The following is a 26,399-nucleotide window of genomic DNA, read 5'->3' on the forward strand; positions in this document are numbered from 1 at the left end:
TCAAAACTTTTAGTATAGACAGGTTTCAAGTTGCGATGCCGATAAATGATCCAAAAGCAGAAGAAGAACTAACTAGTGAACCTGTACTTAAATGTCAGATGGGGAGAAATTTTACTTATTTTAGGAAAATTATGAAGAATAAAAACATAGACGGACTTTTTAAGAAGAGCTGTTTTGGATACTTTCTTGAGCTGCCTGAGGATCCCCCTGCCCGTTTTCATATGAGGATGGTATATGATCTTCTAAAGCGTAAGATCAAGTACATGGGGGATGATAAAGATTCGAAGAAGGGGGACAAAAAGATAGATGAAATCTGTATCAACTACTGTGGCATGCTGGTTTGTTTTGGCTTGCAAGAGTTTGTCGTAGTGACGGTCTTGAGATACCATTATCTAGAAGAACCACCTATCACCAAGGGAGCACCCCGCAAAAAATTCAAGGAAAGAAAACTCAAGGAAAAAATAGATGGGTTGTTTGAGATTGCTTGATGTGGCTGCAAAGCATCGGATTTGTGGACAGATCTCATTGATAAAACCATACCGAAGTAGTACAGGGAGCAATTATGCTTAGTTTTGGTTTTCCCATTTGGTTATACTGGCAAGATATATCAACAAGCTCATAGAAGATGATTTGTTGGCGCGTGCTGAGGATTTTGATAAATTCAAAAATTATCCCTAGGGATATGACAACTTCTACTTGACTGTCTAATATTTACTGATAGAGCTATCCTCAGGGACAACCACATTATACGGCTTTCATTGGGTTTTCATGGTAAAATAATCTCTATTTTTACTCATCAATTAATTTATATTGAATATAGTTATTACAACTTTTTTTGCTTGCTTTCTATTTACATTTTTTACGCTTGAGCATTTGAAACCACTCCTCCCCTCCAAAAGCTCGTAATGGATTACCCGGATGAGGTTTCTCATCCAGGGATATTTAGGTGCTTGGCTTCAAAGAACAATACCAAAATTAAGAAGGCTGATCTCTTTAACCCTTCGGAATGATGCAGTATATCTTCTTCAAGTAAAATAATTTTACTCAATGAAAGATATTGAATAGATGTTATATCTGGTGTAACAGATGTCATATCTGATGCACCTTTGATACACCAGATAGGACATCTATTGCAATAGATTACCCATCCTATGCCAACCGATGCAACAGATGGATAATCTATCGCGATAGATGATTGATATATTGCATCAGATTACCCATCTGTTGCTTTGGTTCTCTGAACCTGAGTCCTAACAGATTAACCATCTACTGCAAATTATGCAACAGATGTATGATCTGATGTAACATATTATAAATATGTTGTGATATATAGATCATCTATTGCATAACATGTAACCCAACAGATTACCCATCTTGTGCAACGGGTACAACAGATTGGTAATATGTTACGATAGATTATTGATATTTTGCATCAGATTATCCATGTGTTTCTCTGGTTCTTCTTTTGGTGGAGTTGTCAGTGTTGTTGGTAGGCATGCTGATCCTGCTACCACTCATGATGATAAGCATGTTGATGCTAAAAAAATATGTTTGAAAACACCCGTTTTCACCCTTACACAGGTCCCTCTCACCCATCTTCACCTTCGTATTCTCATTGCGAATGCGAAGAGTGCAAGGACAACCAGGATAAACTCTTCAAAAAAGTAGAGGCTATCTCTAAAGCTATCGAGAAATTCAAATCCAAGAGGGGTGTTATACCATCCAAAAAGGTGGGAGAGCCATACACTCCTACAACAGTGGTTATAAGGAAGAAAAGAGAAATTAGCGACGTACTCTTCGGTCAAAAATAAAAAAAATTCAACTCTTCCCTCTCCAAAAGCTGTTGAAGTTCTGGACCATTCAAGAAGGAGGGCATATACCCGAAACTTGGCTCCAAAGAGAAGAGGGATCTGTGACAGGCCAAGAATGCCAAGCCAGGCGTACCAGATTACCCCAGACCTCCCTCCCCACCCCCCCCCATGACTTATAGATTATGACATATATACGTATGCGGTACAAGGATAAGGCAAGTTTTCTTTTCCTAACCTAGCCTTCTAATCTACTCCATGAAGAAGAAGCTACACAACAGATGTGAAATCTGTTGCAACAGCTAGGTATTCTAATGCAACAGTTGGGTATTCTGATGCAACTGGTAGTGGTTCTATTGTAATTTATTATCCATCTGTTGCATAAGTTGCATTGGATTATTGAGTCAGAGAACCCTATGCAACAAATGGACCATCCGTTGCATCTTTACAATTACTAACCTATTTAAAAATTGACTTCTTATATCACAGCATATTAACAAAATTCTCGGCCTCATGAGGAAAAGGCAATTCACGTACCCGAAAGCTTATGACCCTATCGATAGGATAATGGACCTCAACTTCTATAAGAAGCTCTAGGATAAGAACGATCAACTCTATAATATTGTGTTAGACTGTGGCACGGGATTTGATTTCTTAGTTTCTACGTTGCACTGGGATGAAGAAGAAATGATAAAATATTTGAGGGAAGAGGCCAAATTCACATAGCAAAAGCTATACCGAGGCAAAGAGGATTCTTGCAGTCATTAGCGTGGACGGCATACATTATCGGGATGTTGAGATACTACTCGAGGAGGGAAAGATTAAATTTTATGACTGCAATGTACTAGCCATCGATGAGGTTCATCTTTTTTTCACGTGTAGCCACTGATGGAGCTGTTCCCCATTTTGTTCAGGGAGAGTAAACTGATGAATCATTTGCCAAAGGAAGTGTAGATGAAGAAATCATGAGATTTTAAAGGTCAAAACAAAGGTATGAACCTTCCAAAAAATAATATCGGTTACGCGTGCGACTCGTACGCTCTTGCATGCACCGAATGTTTGGTGATCGGCAAAGAAATGACCAAGACAACGACCTTTCTATACGACAACACTGTGGCAAACCTACAAGAGGTCTGGGCTTATGGGGTACTAACTAGACGTTCAGAGCCTATTTATATAGAAGAGCCTGTGAAATAACAATTTTTTATTTCAAGTCACACTTTACTTTAAATTACATGTACATGTAGTGGCAATAATTTTTTTTGATTAAAGTTGAGTTTTTTTATAATGCAAAAGATTGTCAATCTGATGTAAAATATATTCTATCTGTTCTAGCAGATAGTTTATCTATTGCAATAGGTTGGTTATCTGTTGCATTATGCCGATGTTATTTCTATCTAATCTGTTGCAACAGTGGGAAGACCTATTTGATAATTTCCAACAGATTACCTAAACGTTACAACATATGTCTAAATCTGTTTGATATTTTCCAACAATTACGCTTGAATATCCATGTGCTCGACAACACCAAACCAGTAGCAAATACACCACCATGAAAATTTCAGCAGTTAGGCTTGAATATCCATGTGCCTACCAACACAAAACCAGTAACAATAATGGAAACAATATAGCATCTTCTTGCTTGATTTTATTTCTCTTCAGAAGCCTTGACTTTGTTTAACAAACCTTAGATTACACAATTTGCTTGTGAGGGTGTCATTCTTCATATCAATCAAAGTAATCGCATCCACCCAATTTCTATAAAAACAAGAACACAATTATAAAATAATTACAAGTCAATAATTAATCAACTAATTAAATAAAAAATATACCTTTGAAATCTTACAAGTAAAAAACCTACGACCTGAATTTTGTTGAGTTCAAGAAGTCTTCAATAGAGCTTCATAACCACACTTACAATATCAAAAATCTTTAACAAAAAATAGTGAAAGATGCGCTCGACATTGTCAAGATCGGTTGGAAAAAATGAAGAAAAGAAAGATAAAATGCAAATAATCTGAGGAATTTGGATAGATAAAAAAAGATAATAACGAAGAAGAAGATTTGAGAATTTAGAGTTAAATTTTAGAAAGAAGATGAATATATAATACAATGGGGAAAAAATAATCGTTGGGGGCCAAATCAGACGCCAAATCAGCAAAAATGGGGATTCAACAAGCCTTGGCTGTGTAAGTTACACGCAAGCAGTCAACAGGGCAAAAAGTTCCAAACTGACATATTTGATACCTATTTTATTTTACATGTTTAAAATGAACACTGTCTACTTGATGCTTATTTTATTTTAGGTGTTTTCAACTGAACACTGTCGATGAGTTTCACCTTTTTTATTTTAATTCACTTTCACTCTTTTACATGTAGTGGCAATTATTTATGTCCAATGAAAATTAAATTTTTATAATGCAACAGATTTTTCATCCGTTGTAACAGATATTCTACCTGTTCTGACATATAGTTTATCTATTGCAATAGGTTTGTCACTGTTGCATTATGTCGATGTTTCTATCTAAGTCTATCGGTTGCAACAGTGGAAAAACGTATTTGATAAATTCCAATAGATTAACTACCTGTTGCAAATATGTCTAAATTTGTTTGATATTTTCCAACAGATGTGTCGTCTGTTGCAACAGATATATTATATGTTGCAATATTTGAATATAATATTCCATTTCAATTAATAAGTTCAAATTTAAGGAAAAATTAAAATTCATAGACAAAATAAAATAAATTGAAGCCTTCAGAAATTAACTAAAATAAATCAATGAATAAATAAAATATAAAAAAATTATTATGGGTACATATCTCAAAAAATACATCAATAATTTAAGTATTGATGTCAAGGATTCCTAAAGAGGGGTCAGGTTATTACTTTGCCAGACTCAAGCTATAAAAATCTACTCAAAAAGGACAAGTTGTTCTTCATCAGGTGCTATGGAATTTGATTTTCGTTGTCGTGGATCTTTATTATCGCTTACGTATGATTTGTATTTTTTGTTCTCCATATTTCTATAAAAAGAGTAACATATTGTCAATGTTGTTCAGCAGTAGATTCTACATTCACCCAGAAAGCCAAAATTGGTCAATGCTAATCACGAAGATACAACAAAATAGAAAAGAATAACTCATCTGTTCTAGCAAATCAAATAGGTCTTCCTCCTATTTTTAATTATCCTAAACAAATTATATTTCTATTGGAATAATGAATCAACTGTTGGGACAAATTTCTATATGAGGAAGACCTGTATGATAATTTTCAATGAATGAACCATCTGTTGCAACATATGACTCATCTGTTGCAGCAGATAGGTCATCTGTTGGTATAAATAAAAAAGGTACGAAGAGCTATTTGATTTGCTAAAACAAATGAGACATATGTCGCAACAGATACTTTACCTGGTGCAACAAGTTAGTCAACTGTTGCAACAAATATATATATAAATATATGTATATATTTAGAAGATGTGTCATATGTTGAAATAGATATGTGTCGGTTTGTTAGTTGGAACAAATATATATATTCACCTTCTTCAGCTCGTGCTGCTCTTGTTTGGACATTGTACATTGCTCAGTCCAATACACGGACAGAGGAGTTACAATTTTGTTTTTTTGGATGCTTGATAATGCATTGGAAATCACTTTCCTTCTCCTCTTAGCCTTAATCTCTAATGGAGTGGATGGATATAAAATTCTCTTTGATGGAATGGTACCCCTCTTAGATGTCAATTCGTTTACAAAAATAGTTAATGCATTAATAGCATTAATTACTACATTATGTTTAGCCCTGTAGTCTTGACATTTGCATGCAGAACATTCATCGGGAGAGGTAAAATCTTACAACCAGTATGATCATACTCATAATGGTTTGTTTTAAACACTGTAAGAGGAGCATCATTAGCACCAATAACGGCACCACTACCACTACCAACAACTCCATCACCACTAAGACCATCAACAACAACAAGCCCACCCTCCAAAATTATTTTTCTTGTAATGGTTGTTGCTCTAAATAATTCCATTTTTATTCTGTCAATGACCTTAGGGTCCGATAAAATTTGTACAAATCATAAAATAAGAAAAAAAATGGCATCTTCAACTCTTGATTGGTCGAAACTAGCGACGAATGCACAATCTAACATAAATCATTACATATATTAGAATGATGATTAGATCATTCAAAACAATCATTAATTAAAATAAAAACTTAACTATAATTATACTTACTGCATCCTTCGGGGGGGGGGGGTGAAGAGATCAATAAATTTTATATTTTTATCAGTTTTGGCCGACAACCATCTCAAGATTCTTGGACAGAAAACTTCTTCTTGGTAGTTTACTTGTTGTCTCAAATAAAGAATGGCTTCAAACGCCCAAGCCTATAATATAATGCCAATAAATCAAAACCATTATTGAGTAAAAAAATGAATGATATCATAATAAAAGAAAGAAATATTTACCATTAAAGCTCATGGAAAGCCATATAAGTTGACCGTCTTTGGCGCTAACGGAGTCAATAAATATTTGACAGTCATTTTGAAGATTTCATAACCCTAAGGATATGGCTGATAAACACCTCAAGATCTTTGAAGAGCTTTATCAAGCCGATGCTTATGTTGTTGTTAACGTCTCTCTCCCAAAGAATATTATGTACAAACCAAACCAAGCAAAATGACTGCTTGTGCTTCTTTGAAAGTCCTTTACCTTTCAACGCTTCTATCAAATTGTTTTTGAAGCTTGGACCAACAATGGACACCAGGTAATCACGATCACACGACTTGCCTTTGCCCTTTTTAGGTGTGCGGGGTGTTTTTTTTTGGGTTAGAATAGGTAAACTTAAGAAGGAGGACATCATTTCAGTCTAATAACTGTGGCAAATTCCTTCCAAATAAAACAAATAGGAATTCCACAGTAATTTATCCACACCTCATTCATCTTATCTTTGTTTTCATACATAAACCTATGCTTGAGAAGTTCATATACCATTTTTATTTAGAAACGAGCATTTTTGTCCTCTGGCAAATTAAGATATTTCCCGAAGCAGTTGTCCCTGAAATAAGCATTCAATTTTTATTCTCGAAGTATTTTTCTGAAGGCGTCAAAAGATTTACCCATGACTAACTTAACCATGAAATCACTCGTTTAATTTGTGGCACCATCGCACTGCATTCTCATAGGATAACAATCAATGCTGAAAGTTTTAACCAACTCTTCAGTGGAAGAGCTATTAGCATTTGGATCATCTCTTTTGAAATATTCCTCCTTCTCATGTTCATCATATTCTGCTCCTGATTAAGATAACGCTTGTAAAGCAAGCTCATAGAGTGGTGGATGTAGCCTAGCTGCTTCACTTGTTCCTTTACTTGGACTTGATTTGGTTTTTGTACTCTTGGGAGCCATATTATCTAAAATTAACAGAAACATAAGAAAATATATTATAGTTGATTAATGCATCATTAAAAAAGGATAATAATTAATCTAACAAGAAAAATAGTAAAATAACAGTTCCCACAGATCATTAATCTATTACACAAGGTAGTATATTTATTGCAGCATATAACAACCTGTTGCAGCGAATGAGTAATCTGTTATAATAATACAAAACGTACCACTCATTTTTTAAGACAAATGAATGGTCTGTGCAACAGATCACACATTGTTGTAATATATGAGTGATCTGTTGGAATAGTTAAATAACCTGTTACAACAAATAAGTAATCTGTTGTAATAATATAAAACATATCACTCATCTGTTGAGAAAAATGAATGGTCTATACAGCAGATCACACATCTATTACAACATCATCTGTTGCAATATATGAGTGATCTATTGGAATAGTTAAATAACCTGTAGCAAAGACTAAGTAATCTGTTGCGATAATACAAAACATATCACTCATTTGTTGAGAAGGATGAATGGTCTGTGCAATAGATCATATATCTGTTGTAACATATGAGTGATCTATTAAAATAGTTAACTAACTTGCAACAATGGCAGAGTAATAATTTATGACTATACAAAATATATCACTCATCTGCTGAGAAAGATGAATGGTCTGTGCAACAGGTTGCGCATCTGTTGCAACATATGAGTGGTCTGTTGGAATAATTATCAACGGTCAATATTGTTTAGATTTTTTCCAATAGTAAGGTCGTCTATTGCTATAGATGAATGATCAGTTGGAAAAATTAAGCCTTGGACATGTCCTGTTGGAAGAGTTGATAGGATTTTATCTAACAGGAGGTTCATCTGTTGCATCAGATCTTTAATCTGATGGTTCTCTGTTACATCAAATGGTTAATTTGTTGCATCAAATCTTTTATTCGATGGTTCCTATGTTGCATCCGATAGTAAATTTATTGCATCAGATGGTTAATCTGTTGTAACATATGGTTAATCCGTTAAATCAGATAGTTAAACTATTGTATCATGTGATAAATTTGTTGTATCAGATTTTCTATCTGATGGTTCCTCTGTTGCATCAGATGATTAATCTATTATATCAGAATTTTAATCTGATGGTTACCTTATTGCATCAGATGATTGATCTGTTGCATCAGATGGTTAATATGTTGCATTAGATGAATAATCTATTAGAGAAAAGACACAATAGCACGATTTTGTTCAACAGAAAATAGCAATATCACCATTTTTACCAAGAATAAGAATAAAATGAATCAACCCAAATCATTTTTTTATTTGTATAAACACAAACAACGAAAATCCAACTTCAAAAAAACGCAACAAACAACAAAAAATCATAATTCACTTCGAAAAGAGAAGAGAAGAAATACTAGAAATTAGGATTTTATTCAGACCGCATCTAAAATTAAAGAAACAAATATTGAAATTATTAACCAATACTAAAAGAGAAGTTGACTCAAGTTTCTCAATTTTTTCAAAACTAAGAAGGCCATAATTTTTTACCTGAAGAAAAGGAACGATGAACAATTCAAAGCTGTTGTGGCCGGAGAGCAAGGCTGTCACGTCGATTGATGATTGAAGTCGAGAAGAAACTCGAAGCCTAACTATTTATCGTCGGAGGTTGAAGTCGCCGAGGATTGAAAGGAGAAATTTGCAAACTGTTGGTTGAGAGAGAGTTGAGAGAAGCTGTTAAGAGAGGGGGGAGACTGGTTGATTTGGATTGAAGAGGGTTGTGGGTTGGGTTGATTTGTATTTTTGAAAAGATTAGAAAATTTTGAAAATATTAATCAAGTCCACAATTAACTTAATCAAGTTTTCTAATTATGTTTGACTCTTTAAGTTGGTCAATGTCATCAATCCTTCATTCAAGACTTAAAAGACATCTTTCCTTCAATTTTCTCTTTTCACTATCACCCCTTTGATTATTTCAAATGAATTTTCCTAGAAAATGTAAAGTAGTTAAAAATCTCATTATGAGAAAAGGTAAATATAGAAGTAGAAAAACTCAACAATTAGTACTCCCTCTAGTCCATATAGCTTAATTTGTCAGTAAGTTTTTAATGTTTAGTATAACTTAATTATTCAAATTTTAAGAGAGATGTTGAAAATTACTTTCACTTTTATTCTTCATTTATTATTTTTAGTTGATGAGCTCAATAAATGTGATTGCTCATATTTGTGATTTTAATTTGACTTTAAAAGACAAAAGTGAAAAATAATATCCAATTTATGTCCTAGTTATCTTTCCTTAATAGATGTGTATTGTCTCACTAATTAATTTAAGGAAAAAGGACATGAATTGACCATTTTAAAAAGAAATGGCCCACACTATAAAAATATGAACAATTGAAGACAGCCGGTGCAATTTATTTCCTTCTTTTGGACATTTGGCCCAAAATCATTCTCCTTACACAATTAAGGAAATTAAATATTCTTTACAGTTGGCTACTCTTAAATCACTTTTCTTTTCAAAATATACTTTCCCAAATCTTCTTTTTTTCTCCTCTATTATGTGTCGATCAATCTACTGTGTTTTGCAATAACAATTGAATTAGTCGGCCACATGCAGTCTCTATACCCAATTAATACACTTTTATACAACATTGATACACTTTTATACCCGATTGATACTCTTTTATACTTGATTGATATACTTTTATACCCAATTAATACTCTTTTATACTAGATTGATACACTTTTATACCACGTCGATACAGTATGTATACCACAGAAATACACCTTTTACAGAGGAATTAGAATAAACTTTTTCTCATATAGTCTTCTAGTATATCAAATTTACAAATTGAAAATCTTCTCTTTTTTTTTTTTGACAAAGGACAAAAATAGCACCTAAAGCTAAAAAATTTATTTTCAAATAAAAAAATAGCAATCATCCCCCACATTCTTGCCACCAAGTTGCAATCTAGGTAATAATTATTCTATCCATAGACTCCTAGAAAGCTTGTGTTTCGATCTGTTTCATTTTTATGAGAAAGATGTTGCACTATTTTGCAACAATTCAGCATTATAGCAAAGAGAATTGTGCAGTGACTGATATCACTATGATATTATTGCCTATCAATGAACAGTAGAGATCCCTTTCATACTTTCACCATTATGAATTTGATGCCATGTCAGTGTTGCTATTTCTTTGATTTGAAAATAATTTTTTTTTTTTTAGTATCGAAAAAAATAAAGGAACAGAAGTTTAGGAGTTTGAATGAAAAGAAAATTGTGAAGGAAACGAAAAGAAAGAAAAGAAAAATTACTTCAAGGGTATTTTTTATTTTGCTTAAACATATGACAGTGAAGGTTATTTAGTGGAATTACTTTATAGCTATTTATGAGGTATTTAATTTTGAGTGTTATTTTTATGGTGTAATTTTAGCTTTAGGTGTTATTTCTGTCCTTTGCCTTAATTTAATATGGACCAGAGAGAATAAAAATTAAAGGGAGTACTCCGGCCGTCCCATCTTAGTTGATCGTTTTTCTTTTGCACGCATACTAAAAATTTATAATTAAAAATGTAATTTAACTAACTTATCTCTTACATTTTTTTAAAATCTTTTTACAAATAAGTGTGAATATTTAAAAAAAAAAAATTATTGCAAGAGTAATATAAAATAATAATTAATATTTTTTTTAATTTAATAAAATAAATAACTAATCTAAAGTAATTTTTTTAATAAGATGACCAACTAATATAAAATGGAAAAAGTATAAGATTTTCAAACCCAGGGTTCACAGTACTACTATCATTTAAGGATTTTTCAAACCCAGGTTTCAAACTCTATAAATCTTTTGGAATCATTCTTGTTACGTCATTAATGCATTTAGAACTAGGAGTAAAAGAAAGTGTCAGTCGATGACTTTCACAATTTGACTAATTCTTGAAGACGGTTTTGATAAAATTCAATACTCCGTTAGGTTGAATTTACTTATCATATTTTAATTTGATATGTTTATCAAAGAAATAATAATTAATAGAGTGATTTTATCATATTATTTTTATTAATTATTTTTTTATGTTATTTTTTGTGATATGATTTGATTGGATACGAGGTTTAAGAAATAAGAAAGAACTTGGTGATGCTTATCAAATTGTCATTTATTATAAAATATATTACTATTATCTTTAATTGATGCCATTACTTCATTTCATGCATGCATCAAGTATAGAACTTATAAATTTATAATTGAAACTATAAATCATTAACATTTTTTTGGAGAATTGAAATTTTGAGCACTCCATTTCATTATTATTCTATCTAAGCATGTGTATGAAATTTGAACGTTCAGCAAGACTTTTCATTTTTACAATTATTTCATTTTTGCAAATGTATTCTGTTCTAACTTTGCAAATTCATTTATTAAGCTGAATTTTTAAATTTTTGTTTCAAATTATAAAATTTTTGGAGATAAAATTTGTTCAAAAAACTAAAACATAAGTTTCTTACCAAAAAGATCTTATAAAAGGTGATTCACTCTAATATTGTTAAAATAAGTAATTGCTTAAATAAGAGTGAATACAACAAATAATCTTCAAAGTTTCATTAAATTTAATAAATTTATATATACCCATCAAATTTGAAGGTGATTGTTTCGTTACATTTCATGTACTCAATCTTAATTTTGATTCAACTACTTCAATAGATGAGACACCATCAGTGAGTAAAGTGAAGAAGATATACCATTTGAGGAAGGACCACAACCGATTCATGAAGAATTAAGTATTATCAGTGTTGATATATATATATACTTTTTTCTTCTAAATTGTTGACTTATTTTTTTCTTGCATTACGTTGTTCTCATTATGAAGAAAAAAAATCTTCAGAGATTCTTTTGTAAAATAAATTAAACCCACAAAAATTAGCCTACCTAATTACCTTAATATCTAGTATTGAAGCAAAATTAATAATCCATTTAAAATCTAGAAGAATGAGACACATACCACCTAATTATGATAAAATCAGATTTAGATATCCACCAAAATATTATAAATATGGTTTAAATGAATAAAGTACAAAAATACAAAGAACTAAAACAAATTATTTCTGAAAAACGTAAAGAATTAAAAATAAGAATAGAAAGACTACATTATAATATATTTGCCGGAGTGAGTGAAAACTCAATAAATACACAAAAAGATGAAATATAAAAATTAGAATCACAAATAGATAGTTTAGAATATATATATCAACATGAACTATTCACAATAAAATGAATAAAGAAGAATTTATAATAGATGAAAAAATATATGAAAATCACGAAAGATTAAAATAATAATAGTATTTTCTAATCTAGGAAGAAGATATAAGAAAATAGGTGAACATTTATATCTAATGTTAGAAAAGAAGAATTAAAATTAGAAGATAAATTGACAGCTATGGTAATAATAGAAAGAGAAAATGAAGAAATAGATAGAAAAAGGAAATAGAAAAAATAAAATAACAAACTACAGAAGAAATACGAAAAATAGAAGAAACTAAAAATAGTAGGATTGCTGAATTAGAAAAAGAATTACAAATGTTAAAAGATTTGTATGAAGAAAGACAAAAGGAAAAGGAAGAAAAAGATAAAGAACAAAAATTACTAAACGAGATAAATCAATTTAAAGAAAAATTAGAAATAAACAATAAAGAAATAATAAACAAGGAATTAGAAATAAATAATATAGAAGTTGAAGAGACAGATAATTATGATTTAGAAGATAGTGAAACATATATAGAAATATTAACAAATACAAAAAATTTAGAAATCAATGAAAAACAAGAAGTAATTAATGAAGAAAACTTAGAAAATATCAACACAGAAATAAATACTCTTGATAAAAAAGAAGATGAAAATATAATACCTTGAACATCAGAAATAAGAAAACCTACATATTATAAGAATAAGTTTAAAACATATAATCTAAAGAATGAATATGATAAATGGACACCAAAACAAATAGTTAATAAAAATTATAACTTTTTAGACTTAGACTGTGTAATAGATACAGAAAAAATAATACAATTATGGATAGGATATATGAGAAAACAATTTAATATAAACATAACAGATGCACCAGAATATATAGAAAGAACACTAATAGGAACAGTGAAATTATGGTTTTCAAATTTAACTGAAAATAGTAAAAAGGTATTAAGAACTAACAAACCTACAGAAGGAACATTATCAACAACAACTAAACTAACACCTATAGAATTATTAAAAAAATATGAAACAACTATAAAAGATGAATTTGGTAGTATGACAACAATAGAAGAAGAACAAAATGAAGAAAAAGATACAAATAGGAATTTAATGCTAAAATTAGCAATATGTAATATGTGTTATATAGATGAATATACTTGCGCATTTAAAGAATATTATTATAAAGGAGCATATAATATAGAAGAAAGTAAAGAAATAAGAAAATTATATTTTAATAAATTACCCGAACCATTTAGTTCAAAAATAATAAAAAGTTGGGAAGAAGCAAAAATAGTAGATACTCTAGGAGCAAGAATAAAATTTTTACAACAATGGTATAAAAAATTATGTGAAAAATATAGATAAGAATTAAAAATGGAAAAAACATTGATAAATAATTTAGCATGTTGCAAAAATAAAATAGCACCCCAATTCGGATGTGAAGAAAGATATTATAAGAAAAGAAAAAGACATAAGAAATATAAGAAATATAAAAAATCAAAATATAAATACAAGAAACCAAGAAAAAGATATTATGTAAAAAATTATAAATATAAAAGGCCATATAAAAAAAAAAGAAATTTATAAAAGAATGTACTTGTTATAATTGTGGAAAATTAGGACATTTAGCTAGAGATTGTAAATTATCTAAAAATCCAAAAAATAAACAAATATCAGAAATAAAAATAGAAAATATAGAATATATGCAGATAGATTATATAGATTATGAATTAGAAAGTGAGGATAGTATATATGAAATTTCAGAAAATGAAACAGATAATAAAATAGATAGTGAAATAGATAAATCAAATGACTGAAGAAGATATAAAAATAATAAAAAAGGAAGAACATTTAAATAATGAAGGAACAGACCAAAAAATAATATTTGACAGTAACATATTTGATGAAATAAAAGGAAAAGAATTAGACTTAAGTGTATAAAAAATATTTAAAATACCGACAATAAGAAATCTATTTACCAAGAAAAAAGAAGAATATTATGTAGTATGTCAAAAGTAACATGTAATAGACTATAGATATGCAAAAGGTAAAGCTAGTATACCACTAGTAACAAAAAGAATAATTAATAAAGAGATAAATGATAGAAAAAGCAGAGACCCAATAAAATATGTACACCTTGGAGGTACAGAGATATTAATAAAAGCATGTTTTAGAGAAGGAATAGATACACCAATAGAATTATATTTAGCAGATGATAGAATTATAAAACCTGTAGAAAAAAGCATAATAACTGTCATAAAAGGAAATTTAACATACCAAAAATTTAAACTTATAATAAGTGCAAATTATTCAGTAGCGGTAACAGATAAAAATATAGATAAATCATTAGTATTATATTGGAAAATATCAGGAATAGAATTAACCCCAAAAAGTAAAATATTTACAGCAAGATGCAAAAATTTATATGTATTAACAACAAAACATAAAATAACAGGAAAAAATATAATTAACAAAATACGAATAGAAAGTCCATTCGAACAAATTGTAAAAACAATATATTATAATGATTATAGCTATAGAGACATAAATATAGAAGAAAATTTAGAAATAATAAATGATAGAATAAGTACAACGAAAAGAATAGCTGATGAAAAACCAGAATCATCAAGCTCATCAAAAAGAACAACTTATGAAATAAATTCAACAAATAATTTAAACCAATATTACATAACAGGAAAGGTAAATGAAAAAGAATATTTAATACTCTTAAATACAGGACAAGAAGAAAATTATATAGCAAAATATCTAGTAAAAAATGAAGAAATAAAAACTGATAATGATATATGCCCAGATCTACCAAGAAGTTTAATAAATAGTAAAAATATAGCAGAAAAAGAAATAATAATAGGAATTAGAAAAACAAAAAATAAAATTTGAAGTAAAGGAAGAGATGCAAAAAGCAGACATAATATTAGGAATAAAATGGCTAGAACAAGTAAAACCATATAATATAGAACATACACAATTAACCTTAGCATATAACAGAGAGAAATTATTCTTAAGAAGAGCCTTAACATAAAATGAAAATATATGTATTAATGAAGATAGTAGTAGAAGGATATTACAGTAGATATTATACGCCTATGATAGATACAGGAGCAGAAGCTAATTTATGTAGATATAATTGCTTACCAGAAAGCAAATGGGATAAATTAAAAACACCAATAATAGTTAAAGGATTTAATAATGAAGGAAGTTTAATTACTTATAAAGCTAGGAATGTAAAAATACAAGTATGGGATAAGATATTAACAATAGAAGAAATTTATAATCATGAACTAACATCAAAAGATATATACTTTTAGGAATGTTATTTTAAGATAAATTATACCCACATATAATAACTAGAACAAATTTGTGGTTTACAACACCATGTAAACAGAAAGTAAGAACAAAAAGAGTTAATAATAAAATAAGAAAGAAAACTCACTGGATAAAAGGAAGCGAAAAAATTACACAAAAGTTAGAAAATATAAAAAATACTAAAGATATAATAGAACTAGTTGTATTCTCGATAAATAAAACAGAAATAACTATATTTTCAATAAATAAGATAGAAATAATTAAGAAAAAATTAGAACAATTATATAGTGAAGATCCATTAAAAGGATGGAAAAAACATAAAACTACTATAAAAATTGAATTAATAGATAAAAATAGCATAATAACCCAGAAACCATTAACATATAATTTTGACGATTTAAAAGAATTTAAAATGCATATAGATGAATTATTAGAAAAACGATATATACAAAAAAGTAATAGTAAATATAATAGTGCAGCATTTATAGTAAATAAACATAGTGAACAAAAAAGAGGAAAAAGTAGAATGATTATTGACTATAGAAATTTAAATACAAAGACTATGACATATAATTATCCAATACCAAATAAGATATTAAAAATAAGATAAATACCGGGATATAATTAGTTTAATAAATTCGATTGTAAATCAGGATTTTACCATTTAAAGTTAGAAGAAGAATCTAAAGAATTAACCGCATTTACGGTACCACAAGGATTTTATGAATGGAACGTATTACCGTTTGGATATAAAAATGCACCAGGTAGATATCAACATTTTATGGATAATTATTTTAAACAATTATCTAATTGTATAGTATACATAGATGATATATTATTATATACAAAAACTAAAGAAGAACATTGAAAATTATTAGGACAATTTATAGATATAATAGAAAAATCGGGAATAAGTCTAAGCGAAAAGAAAGCTGAAATTATGAAAAATCAGATAGAATTTTTAGGAATACAAATAGATAAGAGTGGAGTAAAAATGCAACAACATATAGTACAAAAAATAATAAATTAGAAAAAAGAATTAGATACAAAAAAAGAAATTACAATCATTTAGGATTAGTAAACCAAGTAAGGGAATATATTCCAAAATTAGCAGAAACTTTAAAACCACTACAGAAAAAATTAAAAAATGATGTAGAATATATCTATAATGAAGAGGATAAAAAACAAGTTCAGAAAATAAAATTACTTTGTAAAGAATTACCAAAATTACAATTTTCAGATGAAAATAGAAAATTTATATATATAGTAGAAGCAGATGCTAATGAATATAGTTATGGAGGAGTACTTAAATATCGATATGAAGCAGAAAAAATAGAACACCATTGTAGATACTACTCAGGTATGTTCAATGAGACAGAAATAAAATAGGAAATAAATAGGAAAGAATTATGTTCATTATATAAATATTTGTTAGCATTTGAGCCATATATTGTGTATAACAAATCTATTGTACGAACAGATAATACACAGGTACGCTGGTGGTTAACAAAGAAAATACAAAATTCAGTTACAACAAAAGAGATTCGGAGACTAGTCTTGAATATATTAAATTTCACATTTACAATTGAAGTGATCAGTACTAACAAAAATGTTATTGCAGATTACATATCAAGATAAAGCTACACAGACTGATATAATAGAAGAGGATACTCTAGAAAAAATACCCAACACCCTAACTACGCTTTCAATGAAAGTGGACAGTATGGGTAATGAAATAGAAAAGCTAAAGACTAATGAAGTTAAACTGAAGTCTATAGCTACAAATCAGCTAACTCGGCAGTGTGCAGAGCTATGTCAATCGGAAGACATTAAAGTTCCAGAGCTAGAAGAAGACTATGGGACACTCCATAAAACCCATAACATTTATCAATCTACTTCTGCAGGTACAAGCAAAGGAGTTAGGAAAAACACAAATATGAACCTAAACAAGCTATTTGATAAACCATATATACCAAATACATCAAAAGATCCCATGTTTATACCCCCACAAATTACCACATACTGAGATAGTCTAAACCAAGACAAAAAGACTTACAACTACTCAGCCTGAACATATATAGAAAATATCTACAATGTACAAACCTTTTTAAATACTAACCCCAGAGCTATAAACATCCAAGAACCAGATACAAACTATATAACCCAGAGATTGACCGGATATAATAAGCTAATTGCTTAACTAAAATCAAACCAAGTTTAGTTAAAACTTGCTATGAATATGGACTACTCAGTATTGTATATACCTCTGATGGAAATGAGATATCCACTATACCGGAAATATATGAAGCATTTAACATTTTTAAAAGAATAACCAAAGGTACCTTATTTTTTATAAAAATTTACACGGCACCAGCAGAGATATTATATGATGAAGTTAAAAAATCCATACAAGTTGTAAAGATAGGAATGACACGAGACATGATTATAATGACACGGGACATGATTATACCACAAGATATTATTCCACAACCAGAAATACCTAGAATTGAGATACCAAAATTTTATGTGAATAAGAGGATTATCGGACTATCTACAATTTTGCAAGAGCTAGCAAACACATACTGCAACCAAAATCCCATATGGAGTTATTATTCAAGAAATCATGTACTAATATATTCAAATTCAAAGGAATTACGAGAAATAGATATGGAAACTATTAGGCAATGGATTCTGACTTTACTCAAACCAGAGACAGAACCTGTCGCCAGAGCTATCAGAGAAAAATTTATTTCAGAAGAATTATTAACCAGATATTGCAAGACAATTGGACATAAATATCTAGATCATAAATGTTCAAAATGTAATGGAGGAGATAATGATATCCCAGAAGTTCAGCTAGAATAGAAGAAAAATCAACCAAGTAAATAAGAACGCCAGTTGGAAGATACAAAATAAGAAGCAATAATGGAGATATGGAAAAGCAGCAGATACGACAACGAGAAGATATCAACGGAGTAATAATAGAAGACAAGCTATTAAATTGTGAAAGCAACATGTAAACTTTCATAATTTATTTTACGTAAACTTTTGTATAGGCTAAAACTTTTAGGTTTTAGACTTTTTAGACTTTTTGACTATTATTAGTCTAGGCATTAATAATTTTGTCTTATTAGGAGACTTTTTGTAAAGTAGACTAATTTTAAAAACGTGAATAACTCTTGTAAAGATTCATTCAGTCTATAAATAAGATGAACTGAAGGCATTGCAAAGCAAGCCTTCATGAGTTGAGGCAAAAACTCTCTCCTGTCCACAATAAATATTTTGCTTAGTTATTAAAAAATAAATTTATTTCAATGGAAAAAGCTATGGAAGAACAAACCTTAGAAATATCAAACCTACCCGAACAGGTATATTTATTTATGATTATGAATAGCTAAATTCATAATTCCTAACAACCATGGTATGATAAAATAAATTCATGTTAGTTACTTTATAGTAGAATTATTCGAAGAATAATATGTTAAGAAGTTTATTAGCAAAGTGGAAACGGAGAAAAATCCCTAAGAACTATGTCATCCTAAAGGTGAAACCAATGAGGCAAGAAGCTGTAGTGGGGAGTAACCAGAGTAGAGGCGCTGTTTAAGGGAAAAATATCCAGATTACCATGCTAATAGTGACCGAAGAACATGTTATTTAAGAATAATCTAGTATATATAGTAATCTAAGATGACCATATTTTGTTATGTACACGATTGAAGGGAATATTTTGAAAATAGCAATTTTATGAAAATGAATAATTATTTATTTGATGTAATGGTAGATAAATTTAAAATACTTATTTTGTATGCACTTAAGGATATAAAAGTAGTAGATATAAGAAAAATCATATTAGAAAAAGCATTTGGTAAATATTATATGACTAGAATAAATTACATACCATACCTACTTAACTACTCTTACAAATACTTACCATGATAAATTACATATATCTAGAATTTTTGGAAAAAGATATGAGAAACATACAGTTAATAGAAAAACAGATGAAAGTAAATTTAGACAAATACATGAAAACTAAAGATATAAAATATATAGAATTTCTTAATGAAAATATGCAAGAACTACTAAGACTAAAACAAACAACTACAAAATATTATAATAAAATATTTAGTCAATTTTAAATGATAGATAATCTTAAAGTCTTAATCTTATATATACTTAGAGATATAGAAATTATAGATATTAAGAAAATAATATTAGAAAAAGTATTAGACTATGAAATTGAAACTATAAATTAGATAGCACAGTTATACCTGGATAATTACCTAGACGGATATTATTCAGATTAAAAGATGCTAGAATATATTAGAAAAACTAGAGAAAATCAAGATAATCTAAATAAAGAAATTAATTATAGAAACCGAATTAGAAAAATAATGGAGAATCTAAAAGAAAAATTAATATGGATAGAAGAAACCTTAGAAAATTTAGGAAAAAGTACATGTGATAGTTTATATAATTTAAAAAACTTGCTACGAGAAGAACAACACAAGATAATAAATAACATTGAAAATCTAGAATTAGATATAGATTACAGTACAATTAGGATAAATTATTATACAGAAATCTGTAACTTTGCAATTACTACAGGATAAAATGATAGACTACAAATATTTAAAACATTGGAGAGAAAATATGGATGAAATAATATCACAAAGAAAAATAGATCCCATTAACATATAATAGATCTATTTCACAAGTTAGTTATCCGCACCCCCTACTAATGGTATCAAAGCCCAGTTATTTAAAAAATACAGCCCAGTTATTTAACAGGTGATAATATATATGGTGGTAATACAGACGAATTACCGCAACTATCAAGGCTCAAAATAAAGTTAACTAATGATGATCGTAAGACATTATACAAAGCACTACTAAAAGTGTTGATGAAAAATTGAAATGAGGAACACACAAAATAGTGGCAAAACGTTTTTTAGTTTCAAAGAAAACAATTCGACGCATTTGAAAGCAGTTCAATTTCGATATATAAAATGATGCGTCACATAAAAAAAGTATTAACGTAAGACAATTCAAATTGATGCTATTGACTTTAAGGAAATTCCTTTGAGTAAGCGTACATCTCTCCATTTTTAGCTAGTTCATTATAAATAAGCACATCTACTTTGTGTAGTCGTTTGAAGGAGAAAAAACACGAAGACATTCGAGTGTGATTATTAAATTACTTTTGTCATAAGCAAATAATAAGACTCGATTGTAATTTTACTTATCTATGGTAGATTGTAAGAGCATATCACATTATTCATTTCTTTCGAACATGTATAATATTGTTCATATTAATTAAAAAAATGATTTAACATGACAAATAAATGTGAGCATTACTAGTTACTGTCAGAGAAAAAAAGATTTGGTGCGTACTTGTAAAAGCAAAAATTATATCAAAAGGTCATATTTTTGGCCTCTACAATCCGATCAAGATTCGATTCTGAAAAAAATGAATTATTTTCTTAAAAAATTTGTATTTACGCATTTATCACACATCAGGCAGCACAAAAAGATAACATCAAAAGAGTTGCAGGCACAGACAAAATCAATATCTTTAATAAACAGAGACATTATGAGGTTATTTTAAATTAAAAAAGTCATTTCCGACATTACAAAAGATTGGCTGAGAGAGGATTTATGTTATTCGATATTTATCCAACAAGATAATGCTAAGTCACGCATTCACCATCAAGATGAAGAATTTCAGCAAGTCGGACAACAAAATGGATTCGATATTCATTTAATATGTCAACCTCCTAATTCTCCTGGTCTAAACGTGTTGAATCTTGAATTTTTCAATGCTATACAATCATTACAACACCAAGAGATGCCAAAAATCATAGATGAGCTTGTTAATGACGTTGTTAAGGCATATGAATTGTTACCAAATGAGAAGATCAATCGTATTTTTTTGATGCTACAATCTTGCATGGCACAAATTATGCATGCGAAAAATTTTAATAAATAAAATATTCTACATATAAAAAAAGCAATGTTAGAGAAAAAAGGACAACTTCCTATTCAACTGAAATGTGTAATCTAATAGATGATATTTTCAATTATTTAGGATGAATTTAGTTTCATATTTTTTTAAGCCTATCTAGAAGCATTTGGGTCCTACTACTAAAATGAAATCTTTTCTCTGATTAACAAATCAAAAGTAGTAGTCAAGTTGTTATTACTCTCTTCATTTTATTTTAGTTGGACGCTATTACCGAGAGAGTGTTTTCATTGTGTAATCTTATGTGCTATTGTCAAGTTTCTGTCAACAAACAATATAAAATAGAATAAATTAATACAAAAGAGACCAAATAAACTTGCAAAAACTAGTACTTTTTATGCAAAGAAGAAGCAAACTAACTTTCTAAAATAAATGAATTGTAAACAACTTTTAATCTTGAATACTAATGTATAACTCCAATATTAATAACATCTAGGAAGCAATATTTTCAACTATTTTGCATGTCTTTTTTAATTCTTCGTCTTCAAAACCTTCCTCTCTTTCTATGAAAAATTTGTTTAAATTGAATTCGCAGTCTTTAAAGTTCAAATCAAAATCTTCAACCTTTTTTATTGGATCATCAACTTTAATATTCATTGAATCTTCAATTTTCATAAGTAATTCTTTAACGATAGATGTATTTTGCATATCGATATCCATATTTCAAGTATACACGTACATGTCAGAATAGAAGATTTGATTTAAAAATATTTTTAAAAAATATTACTACGATTATGTGAAATAAGTGAAATAAAAGTAAAGAAAAATGAAGAACAAGTTGTGTGCATGGAGTTTTTTTTTTTTGGTTAAAAGGAGCAATTCATTAGCAACTTAGTCAAGGGAAAACATGAGTAACAGTGGGTGCAGCTACTGCTTCACTCGAAGTATTAGGGGGTGGGGGATTAGTTAAGTTAGCATGAGCCACATCCCGGCCATGTAGGTCCAAAATAGAAGGATTAATAGCCTTAGCAAAATCTTTTCCTTTTTTATCCGCTTCTACGAGTAGTACTGTGGAAGCAGGTGGGCACGATAAAACAATTGCAGTGCCAAGTTGCACAAGTTTGCTGCCTTCCTTAGCCAAACTGTCCGCGACTTTATTTTTCTGCCTGAAGATATGGTTGATTCCTGCTGTCTCGAGCACCTGTAGGAGGGACCTGTACTCAGAAATCAAGTTAGCATAAAGGTCATGGCCATGGGTAATAGCGTTGACAAGCTTATTTGAGTCAGTGCAAATGGTGAAAGGTTTGATACATATTGTACGAGCAATCCTCAGGCCTCTCAGCAATGCCTTGAACTCAGCATACAAAGGGGTCGTAAAAGGAATGCATTCCATGTATCCAATAACCTATTCCCTCTTGTGATCTCTAATGATACCTCCTAACCCTCCCTTGTCCAGATTGGATGGGTTAGCCCCATTAGTATTAAGCATGAATAATCCTCAGGGAGGGGGCTTCCACTTAAGATAAATGGTTTTGGTTACCCTAGTGGTCATTTCCTTTAGGAGAGCAATCATGCATAATTCCTGGGTCATGTTAATGGCATATTTTCAATCAACAGGATTCCTTTTATTATTAAAGAGATTGTCATTTCTAGTGAGCCAAATGGTCCATAAGAGTTGGGGGAGCAGATGACCCCAGTTAATATGCACATTGTACTTGACATTATGTAAATTTTTTCAGGCCTTAAGGGCCTGGTTGATAGTGGAGTAGTTTCTTATAGATATGTGGTGTATTTGGTTGTGATTGATTATGTTATTCCAGGCAGTGGAGGCATTGGTGCAAGTCAAGAAGATGTGGTCGATATCTTCACAAGAATGGCGGCACAAGGAACAAAAGGAGTTATTAGTTATGCCAAGTCTGTGCAAGTAATATTTGGTCTGGAGCCTACCATGGGCAAGGAGACACATGAAAGTCTTGATCTTGTTGGGAGCAGGCAACTCCAGATCTAAGGGAAATCGAAGGGAGGCTGGGTATTCTCGGTTTCAGCAATAGAGGTGTAGGCACTATTAGTAGTGAACTTTCCACTAGGGGTTGTACTCCAGTACATAATGTCCCCTTTGCTAGGGTTGGAGTGAGCTATAGTGTCCTCAATGTCTCGAAGGAGAGTAGGCGGGAGCTCGAAGGGTATGCTGAAGAGGTTCCAGCCATCATCAATTAGCAAGGTGCAAACAGTGTTGTTATCCCCATTATGGGGAAGAGGGCTTTGTATGAGCTCTCTTAAAAGTGGTTTATGAGGAATCCACCTGTCCAAGAAGAGCTTGGCCTTATCACTCTTGTTCACATGTTATCCAAGACTTTTTGTGCATTGGTTCCATCCCTGTTGGATGTTTCTCCAGGTTTTAGACACCACTTTATTAGCCCAATGGTCCCTTAAGGGTCTCTAATATTTTAAAGTGAGGATTTTCCCCTATAGGAAAGTAGGATTCTTGACTAACCTCCAAGCCAAGCTGGCATGGAGTGCCCTATTTCTGAGGCCAGTTTTATGAAAACCAAGCCCCTATTTGGTCTTGGGCTTGGTGATAGTATCCTAGCTGAGCATGTGGATTTTCTTTTTCCCATCCTTAGTTCCCCAGATAAAGTCTCTTTGAATTTTATCCATAGAGCTAGTAACTTTTTTGGGGATTTTAATATAATACGTGAGATGAGTGGGCATGAAGCTAAGGGTAGCCTTAGCCAGTACAGTCCTACTAGTCATGTTGAGCAACTTGGTCTTCCAACCAGCAAATTTATTTGCCATGTTGTCAATAATAGGTTAGAAATCAGCATTAGTGGGGGCTTTGTGGAAGATAGAGAAGCCCAAGTACTTGAAAAACTCAGATTTTCTATCTATGCCCAAGATGGTGGAGCAAGTAAAAGCATTGTGGTTGGTGGTGTTGGAAGAGAAAAGGATTCTAGACTTAGCTTTATTGATTTTCTGGCCAGAGAGAGCTGAATTGGTCTAGGGTAGATACGATGGTGTTGCAATTGGATGTATAAGCTCTAGCAAACAGAGTGAGATTATCTACAAAGAACAGATAGGAAATTTTTGGACTACCTGTAGTGATGGAGATAGGGGTCCAGTCGTTGTTGGCAACATGAAATTCTATGGCTCTAGCAAGTCTTTCCATACAAATGATGAAGAGGTAGGGGCAAATAAGGTCTCCTTGTCTAATACCCCTGGGGTAGGGCTCCCATTAATAAGGATGGAGAAAGAGCTAGTAGAGACACAAGACATGATGAGTCTAGTGATCTTGGCTGGAAAATTAAAGAAGTGGAGAGAGTCATGGATGAATGACCACTCTAGCCTATCAAAGGCTTTTTAAGGTCAACTTTGAGGATTATATTATGGTGTTTGCCACGTATTTTCCTGAAGTGGGAGATGTATTCCTAGACAATAATGACATTATCTGAAGCTCTTCTATTAGCAAGAAAGCTGGCCTGGGAGGGTCCAATGATGGCCCCCAGGATAGGCTTGATCCTATTGACAATAATCTTAGTAATGATCTTATAGGAAGTGTTACAAAGGCTAATGGGCCTGAAGTTCTTCATTGAAAAGGCATTAGGGTATTTCAGGATAAGGCATATGAGGGCATTGTTTATCACTTCTGGGATACTGGAGTCCTGAAAAACCTTGTGGAAAAAGGCCACAGTTTTATCTCCTACTATGTCCCAATATTTCCGATAGAAGAGAGGGTGAAGGCCATCAGACCTAGGAGCTTTAAGGGGTTTAAAGCTTTTGAGAGGAAGGGTGATCTTAGAGTCTCTAAGAGGGTGATCTAGGTTTTTATTTAAAGCTGAGGTAAGGATGTGGGCAGGCTCTCCAGTGTGGTTCCTGTGGAGAGCGCTGGAGGTGTGGTCAGAGGTATAGAGCTTATGGTAGAAAGTGGATATGTGGTTAGTAAAACTATTTTTATTAGAGATGATATTACCAGCTTCATCCTTGAGGAATTAGATCTTGTTTCTCCTCCTTCTAACCAGGGTTAAAGTATGAAAGAATTTGGTGTTAGCATCACCACATGTGAGCCAGTTGATTCTAGATATCACTATTCGAAAGTCCTCCTCTGACTGTAAGAGTCTGTTGTAGTTCGAGAGGAGGTCATTTTCTAGGTCATGGAGGTAGGGGCTGGTGTGGTAGTGAGAAAAATTTTGGATGCTATCTAGCCTATCCAAAATCCTTTTGATTTTGTGGAAGATGTTTCCAAATGTGTCTCTACTCCAGGTGGAGGCCTCTTGCTGGAAGAGTTGGATAGATTGGGCAAGGGTACTATAGTCATGAAAAGATTGTCTAATGATATTTTGAAGGGTAGAATGAGAGCACCACATAGGCTCAAATCTAAAGGGCTTATTGGGGGAGGTAGGTGAGGGATTGGTAAGAGTGAGGAGCATAGGGCAGTGGTCAGACTTTGTTCGAGGTAGGTGTATGATAGATGCCTCAGGCAATTGATTTATCCACGAGGTATTAGCAACACACCTGTCAAGTCTCTAAAGGATAAGGTTCCTCCTGTGCTTATACCTTTTATTGGTCCAGGGTATTTGCAACCTTTAAACCCTAGATCTATTATACCACAGTTATCAAGATATTCTTTAAAAAGAGAGGTTCTGTTATTGTTAATACTTAAGCCACCAAGCTTTTC

This window comes from Capsicum annuum, chromosome 4 (assembly GCF_002878395.1).
Source record: "Capsicum annuum cultivar UCD-10X-F1 chromosome 4, UCD10Xv1.1, whole genome shotgun sequence".
Taxonomy (NCBI): domain Eukaryota; kingdom Viridiplantae; phylum Streptophyta; class Magnoliopsida; order Solanales; family Solanaceae; genus Capsicum; species Capsicum annuum.